The sequence below is a fragment of the Oncorhynchus gorbuscha genome, linkage group LG21 (genome assembly GCF_021184085.1).
Source record: "Oncorhynchus gorbuscha isolate QuinsamMale2020 ecotype Even-year linkage group LG21, OgorEven_v1.0, whole genome shotgun sequence".
Taxonomy (NCBI): Eukaryota; Metazoa; Chordata; class Actinopteri; order Salmoniformes; family Salmonidae; genus Oncorhynchus; species Oncorhynchus gorbuscha.
Genome location: NC_060193.1, coordinates 51368862 through 51391151, shown reverse-complemented (window position 1 = coordinate 51391151; position 22290 = coordinate 51368862). Strand labels below are relative to the sequence as shown.

At 42.6% G+C, this 22290-nt stretch overlaps 1 protein-coding gene across 6 annotated transcripts in view; it reads right to left on the bottom strand.

The window, feature by feature from the left end:
* Nucleotides 1-22290, bottom strand: part of LOC124008634 (beta-1,3-galactosyltransferase 1-like) — a 130202-nt gene that overhangs the window by 46631 nt on the left and 61281 nt on the right. For all 6 annotated transcript variants that reach the window (XR_006834123.1, XR_006834124.1, XR_006834125.1 and 3 more), the window contains exon 2: nt 8555-8609. The gene's annotated coding sequence lies outside the window, so the exon portion shown is untranslated. The remainder of the gene's footprint in view (nt 1-8554; nt 8610-22290) is intronic.

The following is a 22290-nucleotide window of genomic DNA, read 5'->3' as shown; positions in this document are numbered from 1 at the left end:
GGGAGAAGGTCTCCGGAAATGGTCTGGAGAAGAGAGGAGGGGATAGGGTCAAGCGGGCAGGTTGTTGGGCGGCCGGCCGTCACAAGACGCGAGATTTCATCTGGAGAGAGAGGGGAGAAAGAGGTCAGAGCACAGGGTAGGGCAGTGTGAGCAGAACCAGCGGTGTCGTTTGACTTAGCAAACGAGGATCGGATGTCGTCGACCTTCTTTTCAAAATGGTTGACGAAGTCATCTGCAGAGAGGGAGGAGGGGGGAGGTGGCGGAGGATTCAGGAGGGAGGAGAAGGTGGCAAAGAGCTTCCTAGGGTTAGAGGCAGATGCTTGGAATTTAGCGTGGTAGAAAGTGGCTTTAGCAGCAGAGACAGAGGAGGAAAATGTAGAGAGGAGGGAGTGAAAGGATGCCAGGTCCGCAGGGAGGCGAGTTTTCCTCCATTTCCGCTCAGCTGCCCGGAGCCCTGTTCTGTGAGCTCGCAATGAGTCATCGAGCCACGGAGCGGGAGGGGAGGACCGAGCCGGCCTGGAGGATAGGGGACATAGAGAGTCAAGGGATGCAGAGAGGGAGGAGAGGAGGGTTGAGGAGGCAGAATCAGGAGATAGGTGGGAGAAGGTTTGAGCGGAGGGAAGAGATGATAGGATGGAAGAGGAGAGAGTAGCGGGGAGAGAGAGCGAAGGTTGGGACGGCGCGATACCATCCGAGTAGGGGCAGTGTGGGAGGTGTTGGATGAGAGCGAGAGGGAAAAGGATACAAGGCAGTGGTCGGAGACTTGGAGGGGAGTTGCAGTGAGGTTAGTGGAAGAACAGCATCTAGTAAAGATGAGGTCGAGCGTATTGCCTGCCTTGTGAGTAGGGGGAAGGTGAGAGGGTGAGGTCAAAAGAGGAGAGGAGTGGAAAGAAGGAGGCAGAGAGGAAAGAGTCAAAGGTAGACGTGGGGAGGTTAAAGTCGCCCAGAACTGTGAGAGGTGAGCCGTCCTCAGGAAAGGAGCTTATCAAGGCATCAAGCTCATTGATGAACTCTCCGAGGGAACCTGGAGGGCGATAAATGATAAGGATGTTAAGCTTGAAAGGGCTAGTAACTGTGACAGCATGGAATTCAAAGGAGGCGATAGACAGATGGGTAAGGGGAGAAAGAGAGAATGACCACTTGGGAGAGATGAGGATCCCGGTGCCACCACCCCGCTGACCAGACGCTCTCGGAAATTGTATCAAACCAAGGTTTCATTGTTGTTATCAATATTGTTACAACAGATACTGTTTTGTACACACCAACACACAGTGCTCAATATAAACCCACACCAAACACAGTGATCTGTCACCATACAGCCCCCCAACACAATGCTTCTATACTCCCACTCAAAATCTGTTCTGATAAAACTAACTGTGGCTCACATCAACTCTTGAAGACCATCGAAAAGCACTTTAAAAGTTAACAGCCCCTCTAAACAGCAGGCTCCCACTGGTCAAACTGTTAAGAATATATATACGTATAGTTTTTTCTGATTACTGAGAGTAATACTGCCAGGTTAAAACATCAAATGATAAAATTAATGTTGTCTTTGTTCCGAGCCAAAGCAGCAATTTGTGATATTCCCGCAAAAATTAGTTCTGAGTGGAAGTCGGGAATAGAGGTATGCCTCACGTTTACCCTCTCATACAGGGAGGACCAACCAAACAGGAAGGAAGGACATGATAAATGAGGTTTCGAAACATCCGTCTTGAAACCTGTGTTCATTTCACTGGGTATCACAATAATGGTCTATTGTGTTCTTGCTCCTGAGGTGAGACTTGAAACAAATGTATTGAACTACACAATAGTATTTTATGTGCTGTACTATAACCGAGGGAGCGTTTGTCTGTCCATCTACTGAAGTTCACCTCCTCAAAGGTCGGTCTAGTGAAAAGGCTGCTCATTCTTTCAGTACGTAAAGGATACTAGGAGTTTGTGGTTATAAGGACTACGTGAACATAAAACAGGGAAGTGGACAGAAAAGTTCAAAGAGGAAAAAAACAAAATTATCTTAAAACGATCCTGGTTTTATTTGCTTATTAATTTCCCTTTAATAGTTCCAGCATACTGTATTGTTAAAGATGCAGCACTTTGGCAATACAGCATGAAGCAACCGGATGGACGTGTTTGAACTATCAAGTACAGGCGCTTTACACTCTATAGTTCCACGGCAGATATTTCTATCACCTAAAAACAACACATCAACTGGACAGAAACACTTGACTGAGCAGTATACATTACAGATCCAGAAAGCGGCTGCAGGGTTTACCCTATTAAAGCTCCTCTGTAGCCACAACACTAAAAGGTATTTATTGTGCTTCTGAGAGCTATAAGACCGACACCATCCAAGCTTTCACAGACTACAAAACAATCTCTACACAATGTTCTCAGCTTAGCGAAGCCTGGTGGAGATCATTTACAGTTGTGAATGCTACACTGTTTTTGTGAAATGTCATTATGTGTCTAAAAACATGTATTTTCTTCGATCTGTGTAATCAGACGAGGCTGGAGATTTCAAACTTTTCTTTGCGGCTGACCCTAGTTTTAGACCTTGGGGCTCTGAAGCTCAACTCAACTTTACAATCGCTTTTGTTGGGCTACAGTAGAAAGGATTGACGCTGCAGCGGAGACAGGTTTTTAACCCTATGAGCTATGAGTCCATAATCTAGCCTTCACATCTTATGTGGTAGTTGGAATTTCTCCCATTGCGTACAGCGTAATCTGCAGTCCACAGCACGTTGAGTCCCCTAGAAAAGTGTTATAGGAATCTAATCCAATATCAAATCAATTATCATCTGTTTTTTGCTTCGTTTCCCCTATAAACCCGGGAACGGATTTGATTGATTATCACATCCCCACATTCCTGCCCCTCTATCTCAGGAGCAGTGGGTTTGTGTGTTTAAACCCCCTGGAACTGAAGAGAAGCGCTTCACGCTAGACTAATGAAACCTGTGCACTGTGTCATTTAATCTGACACTAGAGTAATATTCTGAACTGCCTGTTTCCCACCCTGGTATGTTGCGTAATCCCAATTACAGACATGCTCTATTGATCTGAGATTAAAAGTGTTCTTAGCTGTTGTTTCCCCTCCACAGTAACTACATATAGACTGGAAATAGAATCATGTCACCCAGTACCACTCAATAGTTTTATTGGTCATTTTTAGTTGGTGTGTGTGTGTGTGCATGTGTTAATTTTGGCACTTCAGTAGAGTGGCAGGCAGCAGATGCTTGCTTTGTGTGCCTACACTACTATAGGGGCACCTTTATCAGGAATGTGGTCCTAGAGAAATCCACTCAGTGGCACTTTTCCCTCCAAGAAATGGATGGATGCCAGGTTGGATGGCATCACCCACATCCACCACAACAACCCTTACTGAGTTCATTCCATGACTTCATTTTTCAGAGAAGAAAAAAATGATATGTTTTATTGTCACATACGAACACTATAATGTTGAGTCAGACTTGCTTCGGTCATTTAGCATTTCCTATTGATTCTCAATGCTAATCCCCGGATGCATCCTTAACATGCTAGGGAAACAGCTTTCCTATACATCTGTAGTAGAAACAGCATCCCTTTCCCTCCCTCCCTCCCTCCCTCCCTCCCTCACACCCCTATACATGCCAGAATGGATTTTCCTCAGAGGTCGGCATTTAGGGTGTATCCTTCTAATTTCCCTCTGTAATTCAGGTCTGATTGATTAGCGACTATCGACTAATTAATTAAAACGCACCGGGCTCTGTGGGAAAGTGGCTGTTAATTTCAGAGTAGGATCCAACGACTCCATTAGCTCAGAATCCATTCACCAATAATCACAGGAGATTGGCTGCAGTTGGCTACTTTACCAACCAGGAAGCTTTTTACTGCTATAGTGTATGGAGTTTACACACCACAGACCATCACTGTGTCTGAAGTGGCACCCACAATGTCCCCTATAGAGTGCACTACTTTACCCTATTCCCTATACGTAGTGCACTATAGGGAATAGGATGCATTTTTTTTACAAAGCTCTACTACACAAGTTTTCAACGTACCTAACTTGGTTGTTAAAATATAAAAACATGAGATACCAAACCCGTTCACAAGGTTGCTTAACTCTTGAGGTTCCTCGGGTGTCGACCAAACTCGATAAATCTGCTTTTAGCTTTAAAGCACCTCATTGCCGGAACCAACTACAAAATACATTACAATTAGATGTTCTGGTGTTTCTGTATGGATTTCGCTTTGTGCACAGGAAAGGGCCTTCTCCAAACTGTTGCCACAAAGTTGGAAGCACATAATCATCTAGAATATCATTGTATGCTGTTGTGTTAAGATTTCCCTTCACTGGAAATAAGGGGCCAAGCCCAAACCATGAAAAACATGGTTCTTGTGCTGAGGGTCGCAACCGAGGATAGACAATTTTTATGCGCTGCGCGCTTCAGCAAGCTGAGGTCCGGTTCTGTGAGCTTGTGTGGCCTACCACTTTGCGGCTGAGCTGTTGTTGCTCCTAGACATTTCCACTTCACAATAACAGCAATTACAGTTGACAGGGACAGCTCTAACAGGGCATACATTTGAAAAACTGGCTTGTTGGAAAGGTGGCATCCTATGACGGTGCCACGTTGAAAGTCACAGAGCTCTTCAGTAAGGCCATTCTAATGCAAATGTTTGTCTATGGAGATTGCATGGCCGTGTACTCGATTTTATACACCTGCCAGCAACGGGTGTGGCTAAAATAGCTGAATCCACTAACTTGATGTGGTGTCCACATACATTTGTATATATAGTGCACATGCAGGGTTCCTTTGTGAAAGAGACCCTGGTCTCAATGGTGATTCCCTGCTGAAATAAAACAAATAATACAACAACAACAAAAACAATCGGAAACACTGATTGCCAAAAACACAGATTGCATATCAATTTCAGATATAATGCACCTTGTGGAGTGGCATTGGGTGCATGTGAAATGGCATCTTATTCCCTGTATAGTGCACTACCTTTGACCAGGTCCAAATTAGTGCGCTATCTGTTCCACTGGATGTCATAAGGTGAATGCACCAATTTGTAAGTCGCTCTGGATAAGAGCGTCTGCTAAATGACTTAAATGCAAATGTATATAGGGAAAAGGGTGCCATTTTGGACGTACCCCGATGCTAATCACATGGATACAACGATGTCCTTTGTGAAAGGGTGTGAGGCCAATGAATGTTCTGAAGGCGAAGGAGGTAGTATTAGATTTGAGGGAAAATAAATATGTTTTTAATCCTATTTTTATTCATGGTGAAGAAATTGGTACTGTTGACGCTTACAAGTACTTGGGTGTAATAGTGGAAACAAACTGAACTGGAAGGAGAACTCCCACAGCATCTACAAAAAAAGCCCAAACCAAACTGTACTTTTTAAGGAAGCTTAGATCTTTTAATGTCTGTGACAAAATGCTTTGCATGTTCCATGTTCTACAGCAGTGTCGTGGTGAGTATTGTAAGCTATGCCACTGTGTGCTGGAAAGATAATTTAGCCAAGGAGGATATAAACAAGCTTGACAAAATCATCAGGGAAGCCAGCGCTACAATCGGCTGCAGCCTGTAATCAATGCAGGACATGTTCATAAAAAAGCTGCAAGCAAAAACACACATGATCATGGACAATGACACACACCCATTCCACAGCACTCTAAAGCAACACAGGAGCAGCTTCAGTAGCAGGTCCATCCTGCCCAGATGTTCCACAGAGAGGTTTAGACATTTTTACCCAAAGACATGAGGCTTTTTTAACGAGTATAATTGATGAACTGTTTTATGATGTCTTCCTATTGTGAACAGTATTCTTGCTGTTTTGGGATGGGATGGAAAACAGTGGGATGGAAAACAGCACTTGAAGCTAAGGAGCAGGTGCTATCATGTGTCTTGATATGTGTTGTGTTTGGTTGTGTGCCTGTCATTGTGTCAAGTCCTTATACGTTATGGATGATGAATGCTGTGATAAAACAATTTCCCAAGCTGGGATTAATAAAGTAATACTCTACTCTACTCAGTTCACGCACAAGGACGGGCCAGGAAGATGTACGGGCTGGAAGCATAATGTATTCATAAGGAGGACGATGGAAAAATTGGTCTGGAGTCATGATGAAGCACCTGCTGAGGTGTCATTGATAAATGATTATGGAGTCTATAGAAATTGAGTCAGATCCCCACCGAAGACCCTTCAATTAGCAGAGCACTATACGGTGCTCTACTGCTTCAGTTGAATTGACATATATATACTGTAGTGTAAAATGAACATATTTGGGATGATTTGCATGGGAAATGACAAGGAAATATCCTATTTGGATATTTCAGAGGATGCTTACGACCAATATTAGTTTATGATTGATTAAATTATGCTAAGTGCATTGCTACACACTGAGTCCAGAAGCACACTGTTCTGGGATATTATCATCAGACTCTTGTCAGGTTGCAAGTCAACAAAAAATCTGCAACTTCAAGGCACTGACTTAGCTAGATTAATGAAATGCTTGCTTTTGCATTATAGTTCTACCCAATGAGAATCTAATTTATACGGCACAAACTAATCATAACAGATTGGGTTTATCTGGCACATTTTCTTAGCTCGCACACACCCATTATTCACAATATAGACTGTGTTAGAATCTGTGTCAGACCAGGTACTTTACTAAAACCTGCTCTAATGATGTGTGCATTATTCATGGGTAGCCTAACACTGTCTTTGTACAGTTTCCCTTCCTCGCGGAAAAACCCGCACAGGCTTTTCAGACAATTAGCCTAGCGCAGGGGTGGGAATATTTTGGATGCAAGGGTCTTGAACTGAGCAACATCATAAATTAAAGCCTTGGATAAATTGAGTCAAATGGATTTATTTTAAATGTCTGACATCTTCATGTTGAACTCGATATGACTACCGCTAGGACTAGCCGTGGATCTGTTCGGGCAGGTTCAAAAGTGGGCGGTGGTGGTTTCTCACTCCCAGACGTAGGCTATGCATCACTGACTGGATTTCAGACCTGTTTTATGTCCCATTCGGGGTTCACTGCCCTCCTGGCTTTCACTCATGACCGGCCTTCACCACACTGTATCTAGGAACTCTTCTGCTGTTGCTTCCCAATCATATCTGCATTCACGTAACGTGGCAGGCAGCTCTTGAAAGTTCTCTGTGCTGTTTGCCTTTGGTAATTAGACTGTGTCAAGACAACATGGGCGTCTACAAAAGCAGAGATGGGTTTGACTAGCCCAGCCTCCCACTTTTCACAGAACACAGGGTGAAACAACGAGTTGAACACAGTCTCACAAAAAGACGTAGGCCTTTATACATCTTCCTCTATTAGAAATTGATCTCTAGTAAAGGTAGCTGAAGCTGTGTACATTTCTGATTTACTCTGTGCTTTCAATAAAACACTATAGTTCAGTGTAAGTAGAATGATGACCACAAATTCTGATCAGTTCTACCCATATTAGTATCATAATAAGTAGTGTTAGTCGTATTAGTACTGAAGTAGTATAGCAGTTAGTTGTACAGCAGTTGCACGTAGCAGTGGTAGCAGTGGAGGTGGTGGAATTATCCCTGACCTCATTGACATACAATAGCCTACTGAGAGGTATAAATGTCATTTGTATGCAGATTGACAGAATGATTCACTTCTTGTATCGCCAAGGTGTTCAGCTGTAATTATGTGAGTGGGCTGGAGCAGTAGGTAGGTAGGCAGGCGCCTCTTGCCGTGTTGTTAGCCAGCGCTAATGATGGAGGACACAACATACCTCTCAGCTTTACTCTGCAGCATGGAACATGGATGACCTTTCTACCTGAAACACACTGTCTTTATTCAAAATAGCAGCCTATTATCCTATATAGTGCACTACTTTTGTCCATAGCCCTATGGGGCCTTGTCAAAAGTAGTGCACTATATAGGGAATAGGGTGCCATTTGGGATGCAAGCACTGATTCACTAAAAGAAAAGCTGAAGGTCAGCACAAGGCTAAGAACCCCTCGTAGCTTAGCATAGGATAGTATGTAGTTTTTCCTCCCAATCACATTACATAGCAGCCATACTGTAACACTATAGGTCAATGTGTTAGCTAGCTAGGCTGCTACAGGTAGATCGACAAGGTGTTAGCTAGCTAGGCTGCTACAGGTAGATTGACATGGTGTTAGCTGGCTAGGCTACTACAGGTAGTTTGACAAGGTGTTAGCTAGCTAGGATCCTACAGTTAGATTGACAAGGTGTTAGCTACAGTAGCTAGGCTACTAAAGGTAGGTCAAAAAGCAGCTTTGAAACATTGTAACAGTCAAGGTGTTAGCCAGCAAGGTTATTACAGGTAAATTGACAACAGTGCTGTACTGTGTGTTTTCATATATATTCTGGGGGCTTCTGTTGCAATATTATACTGTATGCTGCCAAATACTGGGATGTTTTAGTACAGTACAGGCAACATAGTGAGTCAAATACAATGTTGGTTCTTTATATCAGTTATGAATGATGTGATTAGACAGAGAGACAGATGGGCCAAACCAGCAGAAAGGGTTTGATAATAGAAAACACTGAGTCATTCCTTACCTCACACAGCTGGCTCCTGCCCTTAACGATAGGCTCTTTCCTCTTCACTCCATCTCTGCAAACAGAAGACAAGACATCAATGTGAGTGGTGATGAGAAAGACAAGAGAGGTGAATCATGAGAGAGAGAGTATATCATCAAATCAAATCTTATTATGCACCGAATACAACACCTTACAGTGAAATGCTTACTTACGAGCCCCAAAACAACAGCGCAGTTTCAAAAAATATGGATAAGAATAAGAGATAAAAGTAACAAGTAATTAAAGAGCACCAGTAAAAATAACGATACTGTATATACAGGGGGGTGCCGGTACAGAGTCAATGTGTGGGGGCAACGGTTAGTTGAGGTAGTATGTACATGTAGGTAGAGTTCTTAAAGTCACTATGCATAGATGACAACAGAGAGTAGCAGTGGTGTAAAGAGCGAGTGGGGGGGACACTGCAAATAGTCTGGGTAGCCATTTGACTAGATGTTCAGGAGTCTTATGACTTGGGAGAAGAAGCTGTTTAGAAGCCTCTTGGACCTAGACTTGGCGCTTGCCATGTGGTAGCAGAGAGAACAGTCTATGACTAGGGTGCCTGGAGTCTTTTACAATTTTTAGGGCCTTCCTCTGACCCCGCCTGGTATAGAGGTCCTGGATGGCAGGAAGCTTGAGGTTTCGCACTACCCTCTGTAGTGCCTTGCGGTCGAAGGCCGAGCAGTTGCCATACCAGGCAGTGATGCAACCAGTCATGCTCTCGATGGTGGAGCTGTAGAACCTGAGGACCAATGAGGATCTGAGGACCAATGCCAAATCTTTTCAGTCTCCTGAGGGGGAATAGGTTTTGTTGTGCCCGCTTCACGACTGTCATGGTGTGCTTGGACCATGTTAGTTTATTGGTGATCTGGACACCAAGGAACTTGAAGCTCTCAACCTGCTCCACTGCAGCCCCGTCGATGAGAATGGGGGCGTGCCCGGTCCCCTCTTTTCTTGTAGTCCACAATCATCTCCTTTTTCTTGATCACGTTGAGGGAGAGGTTGTTGTCCTGGCACCACATGGCCAGATCCCTGACCTCCTCCCTATAGGCTGTCTCGTTGTTGTCGGTGATCAGGCCTACTGCTGTTGTGTCATCTGCAAATTTAATGATGGTGTTGGAGTCATGCCTGGCTGTGCAGTCATGAGTGAACAGGGAGTACAGGAGGGGGCTGAGCACGCACCCCTGAGGGGCCCCTGTGTTGAGGATCAGCGTGGCGGATGTGATGTTACCTACCCTTACAACCTGGGGGCGGCCCGTCAGGAAGTCCAGGATCCAGTTGCAGAGGAAGGTGTTTAGTGCTAGCTCATCCGGTAGGCTCATGTCACTGGGCAGCTCTTGGCTGTGCTTCCCTTTGTAGTCTGTAATAGTTTGCAGGCCCTGCCACATCCGACGAGCGTCAGAGCTGGTGTAGTACGACTCGATCTTAGTCCTGTATTGAAGCTTTGCCTGTTTGATGGTTTGTTGGAGGGCATAGCAGGATTTCTTATAAGCTTCCAGGTTAGAGTCCCGCTCCTTGAAAGTGGCAGCTCTAGCCTTTAGCTCAGTGCGGATGCTGCCAGTGTGGTCTACAGCTTATCACGATAAACTCTACCTCAGGCGAGCAATAGCTCGAGACTTCCTTAGATGTCGTGCACCAGCTGTTGTTTACAAAAATACGTAGACCGTCGCCCCTTGTCTTACCAGACGCTGCTGTTCTATCCTGCCGGTACATCGTATAACCAGCCAGCTGTATGTTGATATTGTCGTCCTTCAGCCACGACTCCAGTGATATTGTGCAAAGGAAAGGGATCACAGCCGCTACCTCGCTCACCGAACCAAGGTGTATGAATTGTGGACCAAACTGAAGTAGAGAGGCGATTCAGCAACTCCCGGAGGACAACAAAAGTAAATTAAAAAGCTTTTTTGTTGTTGTTACAAGTAAAACCTGATATTGTGAACAGCCTTTTCTACCTCCACTGTGCAGTCATAACAATGAACAAGGTGGCCAAAGAAAGAACAGATGTGGCCTCATTCATCCACACTGCATACAATTCAAGCCAAATTCATGTTGATATGGTAGAAGCGGAGAGCCAACATCTGATCAGTATTCTGCAGAAATGTTGCTGTATTAACCATCAACACTTCTGGAAGGTTGAGAATCTATTGATGTATGTGCAGTTCTCATTCAGACCCACTTACTGCATAAAAGGTCACATGAAATTCTCCCGTATGAAATTGAGTTTCCCCTGTCTCTGTTGATGAATGTGTTGCTATGGCTGACAGTGCTGATGCAAAATGAAGGACTAAAAGACATATATTACTATCAGGTTCCCATTTCTGTTGTGAATTATATTCAATTGAAGGAAAATGTATATATTTAAATAACCATAAAATAGTCAAATTACTTGATTAGCATAATGCATCAGATTACTTGTTTTTAAATGAAGAAAAAAAACAGTGAGAAAATGGAATCAAACACTTGCCTGTATGACAGCATCTGTATGTGTACACAATAGTTTGATAAAGGTTTTCAGAGAAAACTATATATAAAAACAGAGAAAAGTTACTGCAATTACTGCTAGACTCTATTTTGCTCAGCAAGGTTAAAACCCTGTGTAGTGTTTCTAAATGGGAAAGTAATTGAGAGTACAGTCATTTTAGAATACAAAGTGCACTTAGGTGTTCTGGAAACATAAAAAATGTATGTTGTTTTTCCACAACATGCCTTGTAAACCATTCTGAACCACTTCCTAGCCAAAGCCATTTCTAGTGCAAGCCTAGAACCTGCCATCTACCTATCAGCCTCTGTCAATCAGAAGAACCATACTGACTAGGTAAGTAAAGAGTAGAGCCAATTGAAAATAGAAAGGGAGAGAGTGAGAGGGGGGAGAGAGATTGAAAGAGAGAGGGAGAGGGAGAGTAAGAGAGATAAAGACAGGGAGAGAAAGACTGTTGCCCCACCTTACTGCAGCCCTGTCACCAACCCTGACTGACAACTGGCAGACAACAATGCATTCTGGGTAATATAGAGAAACCCCTCTCTACATAATGGACTCTAAGTGGCAGGAGGGAGTCTGTCTGTCTGTCTCAACCCCAGCATGTGCACTGTCACCTCAGGCTCTGACCCCTGAGAATCACAGCAAATAATGTCTTATACACCCATGCCTGTCACCCAAGGGCCACAGCAGTCAGAGTACACACAACATGCATGTACGCGCACACACACATAAGCACACACACATGCACACAAACAGGAACTCCTTAAACAAGTGGCCTGCCGATGATCTTTCATCACTTTATGAAAAACCCTTTACAACAGTGATAAATTTAACCGTTTTAAATCTATTTCACATCCCATCCACCAGGCAATTTGGTTGGGATTCTGTGAATGATTCCACATTCGGTGGGGTCTTTCTCACATTTACACTAATGCATTTACCGCAGTTAGAAAACATGCCGTTGTTCACAGTTCACTCCATTCATCTGAAGCTGTAATCATTTAGCCATTTGAAATGCATTATGAAACTCTTTCTGTGGGCTCATCAGCATAACATGAATTATTGCCATCATTATGGAGGGCAAAGCAGAAACACAGTATCACTTAATTATTCACCAATCAAAGAATGAAGGTAAATTCTGGAGCTTTTACTTTAAATGACAAAAAAGATTAGTCGCTTACTAGATTTCTCTCCTTCAGGAAAACAAGACAGCACTAACAGTATAACCCTTACAGTACAGGATATATCTCCTTCAGAAAAATAAGACAGCACTAATAGTATAACCCTTACTGGATCTCTCCTTAAGGAAAATAAGACAGCACTAACATTATAACCCTAACTGGATCTCTCTTTCAGGAAAATAAGACAGCACTAACAGTATAACCCTTACAGTACTGGATATATCTCCTTCAGGAAAATAAGACAGCACTAACAGTATAACCCTTACTGGATCTCTCCTTCAGGAAAATAAGACAGCACTAACAGTATAACCCTTACTGTACGTCTCTCCTTCAGGAAGATAAGACAGCACTAACAGTATAACCCTTACTGGATCTCTCCTTCAGGAAAATAAGACAGCACTAACAGTATAACCCTCACTAGATCTCTCTCCTTCAGGAAGATAAGACAGCACTAACAGTATAACCCTTACTGGATCTCTCCTTCAGGAAAATAAGACAGCACTAACAGTATAAACCTTACTGGATCTCTCCTTCAGGAAAATAAGACAGCACTAACATTATAACCCTCACTGGATCTCTCCTTCAGGAAAATAAGACAGCATTAACAGTATAACCCTTACTGGATCTCTCCGTCAGGAAAATAAGACAGCACTAACAGTATAACCCTTACTGGATCTCTCCTTCGGGAAAATAAGACAGCACTAACAGTATAACCCTTACAGTACTGGATATATCTCCTTCAGGAAAATAAGACAGCACTAACAGTATAACCCTTACTGGATCTCTCCTTCAGGAAAATAAGACAGCACTAACAGTATAACCCTTACTGGATCTCTCCTTTAGGAAAATAAGACAGCACTAACAGTATAACCCTTACTGGATCTCTCCTTCAGGAAAATAAGACAGCACTAACAGTATAACCCTTACTGGATCTCTCCTTCAGGAAAATAAGACAGCACTAACAGTATAACCCTTACAGTACTGGATATATCTCCTTCAGGAAAATAAGACAGCACTAACAGTATAACCCTTACTGGATCTCTCTCCTTCAGGAAAATAAGACAGCACTAACAGTATAACCCTTACAGTACTGGATATATCTCCTTCAGGAAAATAAGACAGCACAAACAGTATAACCCTTACGGGATCTCTCCTTCAGGAAAATAAGACAGCACTAAAAGTATAACCCTTACTCGATCTCTCCTTCAGGAAAATAAGACAGCACTAACAGTATAACCCTTACAGTACTGGATATATCTCCTTCAGGAAAATAAGACAGCACTAACAGTATAACCCTTACTGGATCTCTCCTTCAGGAAAATAAGACAGCACTAACAGTATAATCCTTACTGGATCTCTCCTTCAGGAAAATACGACAGCACTAACAGTATAACCCTTACTGTACGTCTCTCCTTCAGGAAAATAAGACAGCACTAACAGTATAACCCTTACTGGATCTCTCCTTCAGGAAGATAAGACAGCACTAACATTATAACCCTTACTGGATCTCTCCTTCAGGAAAATAAGACAGCACTAACATTATAACCCTTACTGGATCTCTCCTTGAGGATAATAAGACATCACTAACAGTATAACCCTTACTGGATCTCTCTCCTTCAGGAAAATAAGACAGCACTAACAGTATAACCCTTACTGGATCTCTCCTTCAGAAAAATAAGACAGCACTAACATTATAACCCTTACAGGATCTCTCTCCTTCAGGAGAATACGACAGCACTAACAGTATAAGCCTTACTGGATCTCTCTCCTTCAGGAAAATAAGACAGCACTAACAGTATAACCCTTACAGTACTGGATATATCTCCTTCAGGAAAATAAGACAGCAATAACAGTATAAACCTTACTGGATCTCTCTCCTTCAGGAAAATAAGACAGCACTAACAGCATAACCCTTACTGGATCTCTCCTTCAGGAAAATAAGACAGCACTAACAGTATAAAACTTACTGGATCTCTCCTTCAGGAAAATAAGACAGCACTAACAGCATAACCCTTACTGGATCTCTCTCCTTCGGGAAAATAAGACAGCACTAACAGTATAAACCTTACTGGATCTCTCCTTCAGGAAAATAAGACAGCACTAACAGTATAACCCTTACTGGATCTCTTCTTCAGGAAAATAAGACAGCACTAACAGTATAACCCTTACTGGATCTCTCTCCTTCAGGAAAATAAGACAGCACTAACAGTATAACGCTTACAGTACTGTACCTCTCTCCTTCAGGAAAATAAGACAGCACTAACAGTATAACCCTTACTGTACGTCTCTCCTTCAGGAAAATGAGACAGCACTAACAGTATAAACCTTACTGGATCTCTCCTTCAGAAAAATAAGACAGCACTAACAGTATAACCCTTACTGGATCTCTCCTTCAGGAAAATAAGACATCACTAACATTATAACCCTTACTGGATCTCTCCTTCAGGAAAATAAGACAGCACTAACAGTATAACCCTTACTGGATCTCTCCTTCAGGAAAATAAGACAGCACTAACAGTATAAACCTTACTGGATCTCTCCTTCAGGAAAATAAGACAGCACTAACAGTATAACCCTTACTGGATCTCTTCTTCAGGAAAATAAGACAGCACTAACAGTATAACCCTTACTGGATCTCTCTCCTTCAGGAAAATAAGACAGCACTAACAGTATAACGCTTACAGTACTGTACCTCTCTCCTTCAGGAAAATAAGACAGCACTAACAGTATAACCCTTACTGGATCTCTCCTTCAGGAAAATAAGACAGCACTAACAGTATAACCCTTACTGGATCTATCTCCTTCAGGAAAATAAGACAGCACTAACAGTATAACGCTTACAGTACTGTACCTCTCTCCTTCAGGAAAATAAGACAGCACTAACAGTATAACCCTTACTGTACGTCTCTCCTTCAGGAAAATGAGACAGCACTAACAGTATAAACCTTACTGGATCTCTCCTTCAGAAAAACAAGACAGCACTAACAGTATAACCCTTACTGGATCTCTCCTTCAGGAAAATAAGACAGCACTAACATTATAACCCTTACTGGATCTCTCCTTCAGGAAAATAAGACAGCACTAACAGTATAACCCTTACTGGATCTCTCCTTCAGGAAAATAAGACAGCACTAACAGTATAACCCTTACTGGATCTCTCCTTCAGGAAAATAAGACAGCACTAACAGTATAACCCTTTCTGGATCTCTCCTTCAGGGAAATAAGACAGCACTAACAGTATAACCCTTATTTGTGATCAGTTGTAAAATAAATTGTGATGCCAGACTCTTTTGATTGGTAAGTTTGTTATCATGTGGCAAAATGTTGAGTGTTGACATTACATTAAAGGCACACTCAGCTTTAATAATCCTCTACACTGCTACGAACAACACAGGGCCGTCGAAAAACGTGTGGCAAGCAGACATTTTCCCTTTTCAATCAGGTGGAGCACCATTTCTTATTTAGTTTAGAACAAAATATTGAAGCACAGTACTGTTTTTTAGACTGATTTGCCGCATGATTTGTAAACTCGCAATTTATCTGTCCTTCACATCAGAGTACTGCAGGCTTGATGAGTGCTTGACCAATCAGATTCACGGAAATCATGGGCTGTGTGTGCTGTGCACAACGTACACTCAAGTGCGCTTTCCACTTTCCTCCAGTATTTATTTAGCAAACGTGATAACACATCACCCTGACAGACACATGTAAAAACTCTCTCAATTAATGTTGCAGGACTAGGTGTCACATCTGCTCCCGCAACGCCCTCTACAGCTCATCCTGTGTCTCCTTGACCTGCCGCCACTCCCCCAGTACTCTCTCCCTCTCTCTCTCTCTCTCTGTGTGTGTGTGTGTGTGACTGTGTGGATGGAGACAGGTGTGCTGGAGTCAGAGCAGATCCCTACCAGCTGCAACCTATTCCATAATCAAGACCTCGACAAATACTCAGCCCTGCCACTTCCAAGCTGCCAGATCGTAAACTCTGCTCAGTCAGTCTACGCGTCTAGTTGTTGTTACTATTAAATCCTGTTGTGCCTGTTTTCCTTGCCTGACACAGTTTTCCTCTCCACTGCAGTTTGCCCGCTCTGACTCTGGTCCCTGTCTCCAGTTCCACGTCTCGTCATCCTGCTACTCTGTCCTGGATTCCCCACTCTCCTACTCCCTTGGATTCCCCTACGGACCTGCTTACCCTGTCCCAACCCCTCTCGCTTCAGCCTCAGCCTCCGTACCTGGTTTCCTGCAACCCACCCGAGCTTCCCCTGGCCTGCAATCCAACTTCCCCGTGTTTCAATAAATACCTTGGTTACTTCATCCCAGTCTCCTCATCTGAGTCTGCTCTAGGGATCCCCTGTTCCACTCCGTGTAACACTAGACTACTAACAACAGCAGTTTCATACAGCCTATGCGTCCTGTCCATCTGGCCAGGGTAAATAAAGTGGTAATGTTAAGTATATATAATCCATTTATTTGTGTTAGGAGAAAATGTGTATGTGATCAACTTGGTTTATATTAAAACTTGGGCTGCCTATTCCTTTTCTATCCAAAATGTTTAACTGGAATTAATGAATCAACAAACAAAAGTGATGACATTCTGTAGACTATCAGTAATTATTTTTATTAGACATACAGTTATTGTTTAAATTTAAACATTATTTTTACATTTAACATTTACATTTACATTTAAGTCATTTAGCAGACGCTCTTATCCAGAGCGACTTACAAATTGGTGCATTCACCTTATGACATCCAGTGGAACAGTCACTTTACAATAGTGCATCTAAATCTTAAAGGGGGGGGGGGGTATTTAACTAGGCAAGTCAGTTAAGAACAAATTCTTATTTACAATGACGGCCTACCCCGGCCAAAACTGGACGAAGATGGGCCAATTGTGCGCCGCCCTATGGGACTCCCAATCACGGCCTGATGTTATACAACCTGGAATCAAAACAGGAACTCTAGTGACTCCTCTTGCACTGAGATGCATTGCCTTAGACCGCTGCGCCACTCAGGAGCGCTGCGTAGTTGCATAGGCCTACACGATGCAAACATGCATAAAGCATGTTCTATTGTCCAATCACAGTTGTCTTCCGTGTTTGTAGAAGAAACCCTGTTAGTCTAGTTTTAAAATATAATTCATATGAACAAGTACAAGGTTGCTGAAGTTTGACAAGATTTTAATCCTCCCCAGCACCAGTTTTTCCAGGATTCTTTTTTAAAACCATGTGACCTGATATGTTTTTTTGTTGTCCCATTATACACCATTGTCACAACTGATTTAATCACTGTCATATGCTATAGAGTCTGAAAAAAATGGCCCACCACTGTCACGTTCTGACCTTAGTTACTTTTTTTTATGTCTCTATTTTTGGTTTGGTCAGGGCGTGAGTTAGGGTGGGCAATCTATGTTTTTGTTCTATGTTTTGTATTTCTGTGTTTGGCCTGGTATGGTTCCCAATCAGAGGCAGCTGCCTATAGTTGCCTTTGATTGAGAACCATACTTAGGTAGCCTGTTCCCACCTGTGTATGTGGGTAGTTGTTTCCTGTTTTGTGTTTTGTCACCTGATAGGACTGTTGAGTTTTTTCGTTGTTTCACCTTTGGTATTTTGTGTTCAGATGAATAAAGTTAACATGGACACATACCACGCTGCATTTTGGTCCGATCCTTCATATTCCTCATCAGACGAGGACGGGAATCGATACAACCACTCTGGGACCTGCGGTTCCACCTCTGTAACAACATCTTAACTACCAGAGAACATTCTGATTTTGACAATGTAAAATCCAGCCATTCCAGTGTTAATTAGCTGAAATATGCTTCCACTTCCTCACTTAACAAAATAGTGTTACTGTCCCGGTGTTAATTAGCTGAAATATGCTTCCGCTTCCTCACTTAACAAAATAGTGTTACTGTCCCTGAATCAATCAATTCATTTCAACACTGTTAAAGCATCCGTGGTCTAACCATCCTCTTCCGTTGTCATGGCGCATTACATCAATCGTAGCCTATTATGTGAACAAAACATTAGGTTCAATCCACACATCCATTTTACTGTATTATTATGAACCATATCAAATCAAGTACTGCCAATCACGTCTATCCATCTTAATGACTATGGTAACAGCGAGATAATAGTGCCAGTGATTAACGACTTTAAATATCCTTGTCCGTCAAAAATGAACCACCAAAAGTCATGGACGGCTCTGGTATAGATGAGTTATGACTTCCTGTTGATGGAAAAAGAACGACGTTGTTTCAGATTGTGTGGCGTCACCTGTAGATTAATGATACTCCCCTCCACCCCCCCCCCCCTCCCATCATTCTCCCCTCGAACGCCATTGTAAGAACACGGCCGTGGCGACCGAAGGCCATTAGAAGCATCAGTCAAACCCCACCGTCTTCCCTTTAAACTCTTACATTGACACTCCTGCTCTCTCCGATCCTAATCACCGTGGAGAAGTGTGCGGCTGAAGGGCGCGTTCTGAATTCAAAGTGTCAGCGGCTCGGCTGCTTGGAAACGGATAACGAGCGTCTGATCCAAAGAGGACCACAGGCGGGAAACGGGATGATTAACCTTCAGAAAAACGTTTCTTAAGGGGGACCTGTCAGATGTCGTTAGCGACGGGGAAGTGCCCAAAAGATTGATGACATTAAATAACTGTGTGAGCGTCATGGAAGTGTAGGTGCTGAAACGTTCTCTAAGCGGTTCCATGAGATTAATGTCCTCAAAGTTGTAGGGTTGAAATACATCTGGGAAGATAGAGAGATAGCAACCCTGAAGTCAAAGTGTTTTCAAAGTGGATATAATTAAGGACGACAATCATGGGCTCTGTACTGTAAGTACTGTACTACAAACTCTAGCCTCATGGAAGTGTAGGTGCTGAAACGTTCTCTAAGCGGTTCCATGAGATTAATGTCCTCAAAGTTGTAGGGTTGAAATACATCTGGGAAGATAGAGAGATAGCAACCCTGAAGTCAAAGTGTTTTCAAAGTGGATATAATTAAGGACGACAATCATGGGCTCTGTACTGTAAGTACTGTACTACAAACTCTAGCCAACATGAACCTACCGGCTCAAAACAATGTCTGCCCATCGACCTTTGTCAACATCATGCCAAAGACCATAACACCATTCTTGTAATACTGGTGAAATCATGTTTGTTGAGCTTTGTCTACTCAACAAAGCTCTTGATACATTGAGCAGAAAAAGCTTCCATACGCAACTCCATCTCTAGCAGTATTGAGAATCCTTTTCCGACCCGTAACCTGGAGGAATGATCTGCAGTCTGCCCTGATAGGCTCACGTCTTGATGTAAATGTTTACCGAAAGGAAATTTTCCAATCAAGGTTGATCTGAGCACTTGTCACTCTTTAAGCTCTGCTCAGCGTTATAAGTCCAGATGTCCTTCAAGCTCAGATGCAGAGATAGGTTTGTGCACAGCAGTGGAAAACACAGGGCTGATTGAAGTGGAAGCACGTCCCTCCCTCTCTCCCTCTCGCTCCCTCTGAACAGTGATTTACCATCCATTCACACTTGAGACACGGTATATAACAGTTTGTTCTACCGGAAAATACTACAGAGTATGTTGTGGACATACCTAGGTAGGGCTGTGGTGGTCACAAAATGCTGTCAGCCAGTGATTGTCAAGCAAATAACTGTCGGTTTCACGGTAATTGACCGTTAATTAACATAAACACATTTAGCATCTCCTGGCTTCCACACAGAGCCTACAAGCCATTTTAAAAAGTCTAATGAATCCATGTAATATAGCCTACAGCTTCACAATAAATTCATTATTCATTTTAGATAGGTCTAAAGAAACATGATATGAAGAAAATGTAGTATATTTCAGAAGAAAATAATAGCATACTCTGAGTTGTCCTTATGTTAGGTCCCGATGGCTGTGGGCTACACTAGTTCATTCAGCAGATAAGATTAGCTTATAATTCTGTGGCATTATTTTATAGTTTGAAGAATACAATTGAACAAAGCTGAATAAAATATACATATCTTCTCCAAACGATTTGAGGAAGTGCACACATGCGGCTATTCTGTGTTGAGCAGAAACAAATAAATAGGTACTCCTATTTGCCTAATTTAGAGTTATTAATGTAACTTTAGTTGTTCTACAAATGTTGGACTATAATTGTTAGGCTGAATGATAAGATTCTAATGATGATTTGAAAGAAGTAGCTTGAAAGGCATGAGCTCTGCTTGTTTTTTTTTGCGCAGGCTGTTCACACTCCAATAGTCTCTCATTCACAATTTGACAAGCATTTGATAATGCCTCAAATTTCATGGCAGCATCCCCTTTGTGTCCGTAATGCACCCTAAAGAAATCCATGCCTTTTGTGGACCGGAGTGCTGCATTGTGCCCTTCTCCCTGTGTGTGCTGCGCAATCCAAAGCATTTCTCAATCACACAACTCTCCGTCACGTGATCGGGTCTTTCTCACAGGCTACAAGTTAAGACAGACACATCGGGGACACAACTGTGGGCGTCCTTATCCAATTCCGAGATGCACATTGAAGATATTCTTTCAGCAGCCAACAAGATGAGTAGGCCTAACAAACAGTAAAAGCATTAGCCTATGTCAATCTACTATCCCCCACAGTAAAAAAGTCGACCTATTCTATTCTGTGCGAGAAATAAATATTCCAAACATAGTCTGGGACAGTTGTGGGATGAATACCAACCCTTTTTTACGCAACAGATCAAAACTTTTAGCTTAAAATGTTGATAAACTATTAGACTATTTTTGTATATTATCAGCGCAGCAATGCACACATGGTAGTAGGCAATACGCTTGAATGTTCCATAAGCAGAAAACACCATGATCAAAAGTGACCACAAATGCAATTATGCATGTAATGCTTTTAGTATAAAGGTGTATTTTTATGGTTAAAATGATCTTCCCCAAACTTGAAACTCACGCGCTGCTTATGTATGTTAGGCTCTACCAGTTAGGCTCTACCAGTTAGGCTCTACCAGTTAGGCTCTACAGCCCTTGCAAAGCGGATTCATGTGCTTTATTTTAAGAACGTGAAATGTCAGAATAATAGTTGAGAGAATTATTTATTTCAGCTTTTATTTATTTCATCACATTCTCAGTGGGTCAGAAGTTGACATACACTCAATTAGTATTTGGTAGCATTGCCTTTGAATTGTTTAACTTGGGTCAAACATTTTGGGTAGTCTTCCACAAGCTTCCCACAAGCTTCCCACAATAAGTTGGTTGAATTTTGGCCCATTTTTTCCTCCTGACAAAGCTGGTGTATCTGAATCAGGTCTGTAGGCCTCTTTGCTCGCACTCGCTTTTTCAGTTCTGCCCACAAATGTTCTATAGGATTTAGGTCAGGGCTCGGTAATGGCCACTCCAATATCTTGACTTTGTTGTCCTTAAGCCATTTGGGGTCATTGTCCATTTGGAAGACCCATTTGCGACCAAGCTTTAACTTCCCGACTGATGTCTTGAGATGTTGCTTCAATATATCCACATCATTTTCCAGTCTCATGATGCCATCTATTTTGTGAAGTGCACCAGTCCCTCCTGCAACAAAGCACCCCCACTACATGATGCTGCCACCCCTGTGCTTCACGGTAGGGATGGTGTTCTTCGGCTTGCAAGCCTCCCCCTTCTTCCTCCAAACATAACGATGGTCATTATGGCCAAACAGTTCCATTTTTCTTTCATCAGACCAGAGGACATTTATCCAAAAAGTACGAATTTTGTCTCCATGTACAGTTGCAAACCGTAGTCTGGCTTTTATGTGGACGTTTTTGAGCAGTGACTTCTTCTTTACTGAGCGGGCTTTTAGGTTATGTCAATACAGGACTCGTTTTACTGTGGGAAAAAAATGTGCTTTTGTACCTTTTACCTCCAGCATCTTCACAAGGTCCTTTGCCGTTGTTCTGGGATTGATTTGCACTTTTCGCACTAAAGTACATTCATCTCTAGGAGACAGAACGCGTCTCCTTCCTGAGCAATATGACGGCTGCGTGGTCCCATGGTGTTTATACTTGTGTACTATTGTTTGTATAGATGAACGTGGTACCTTC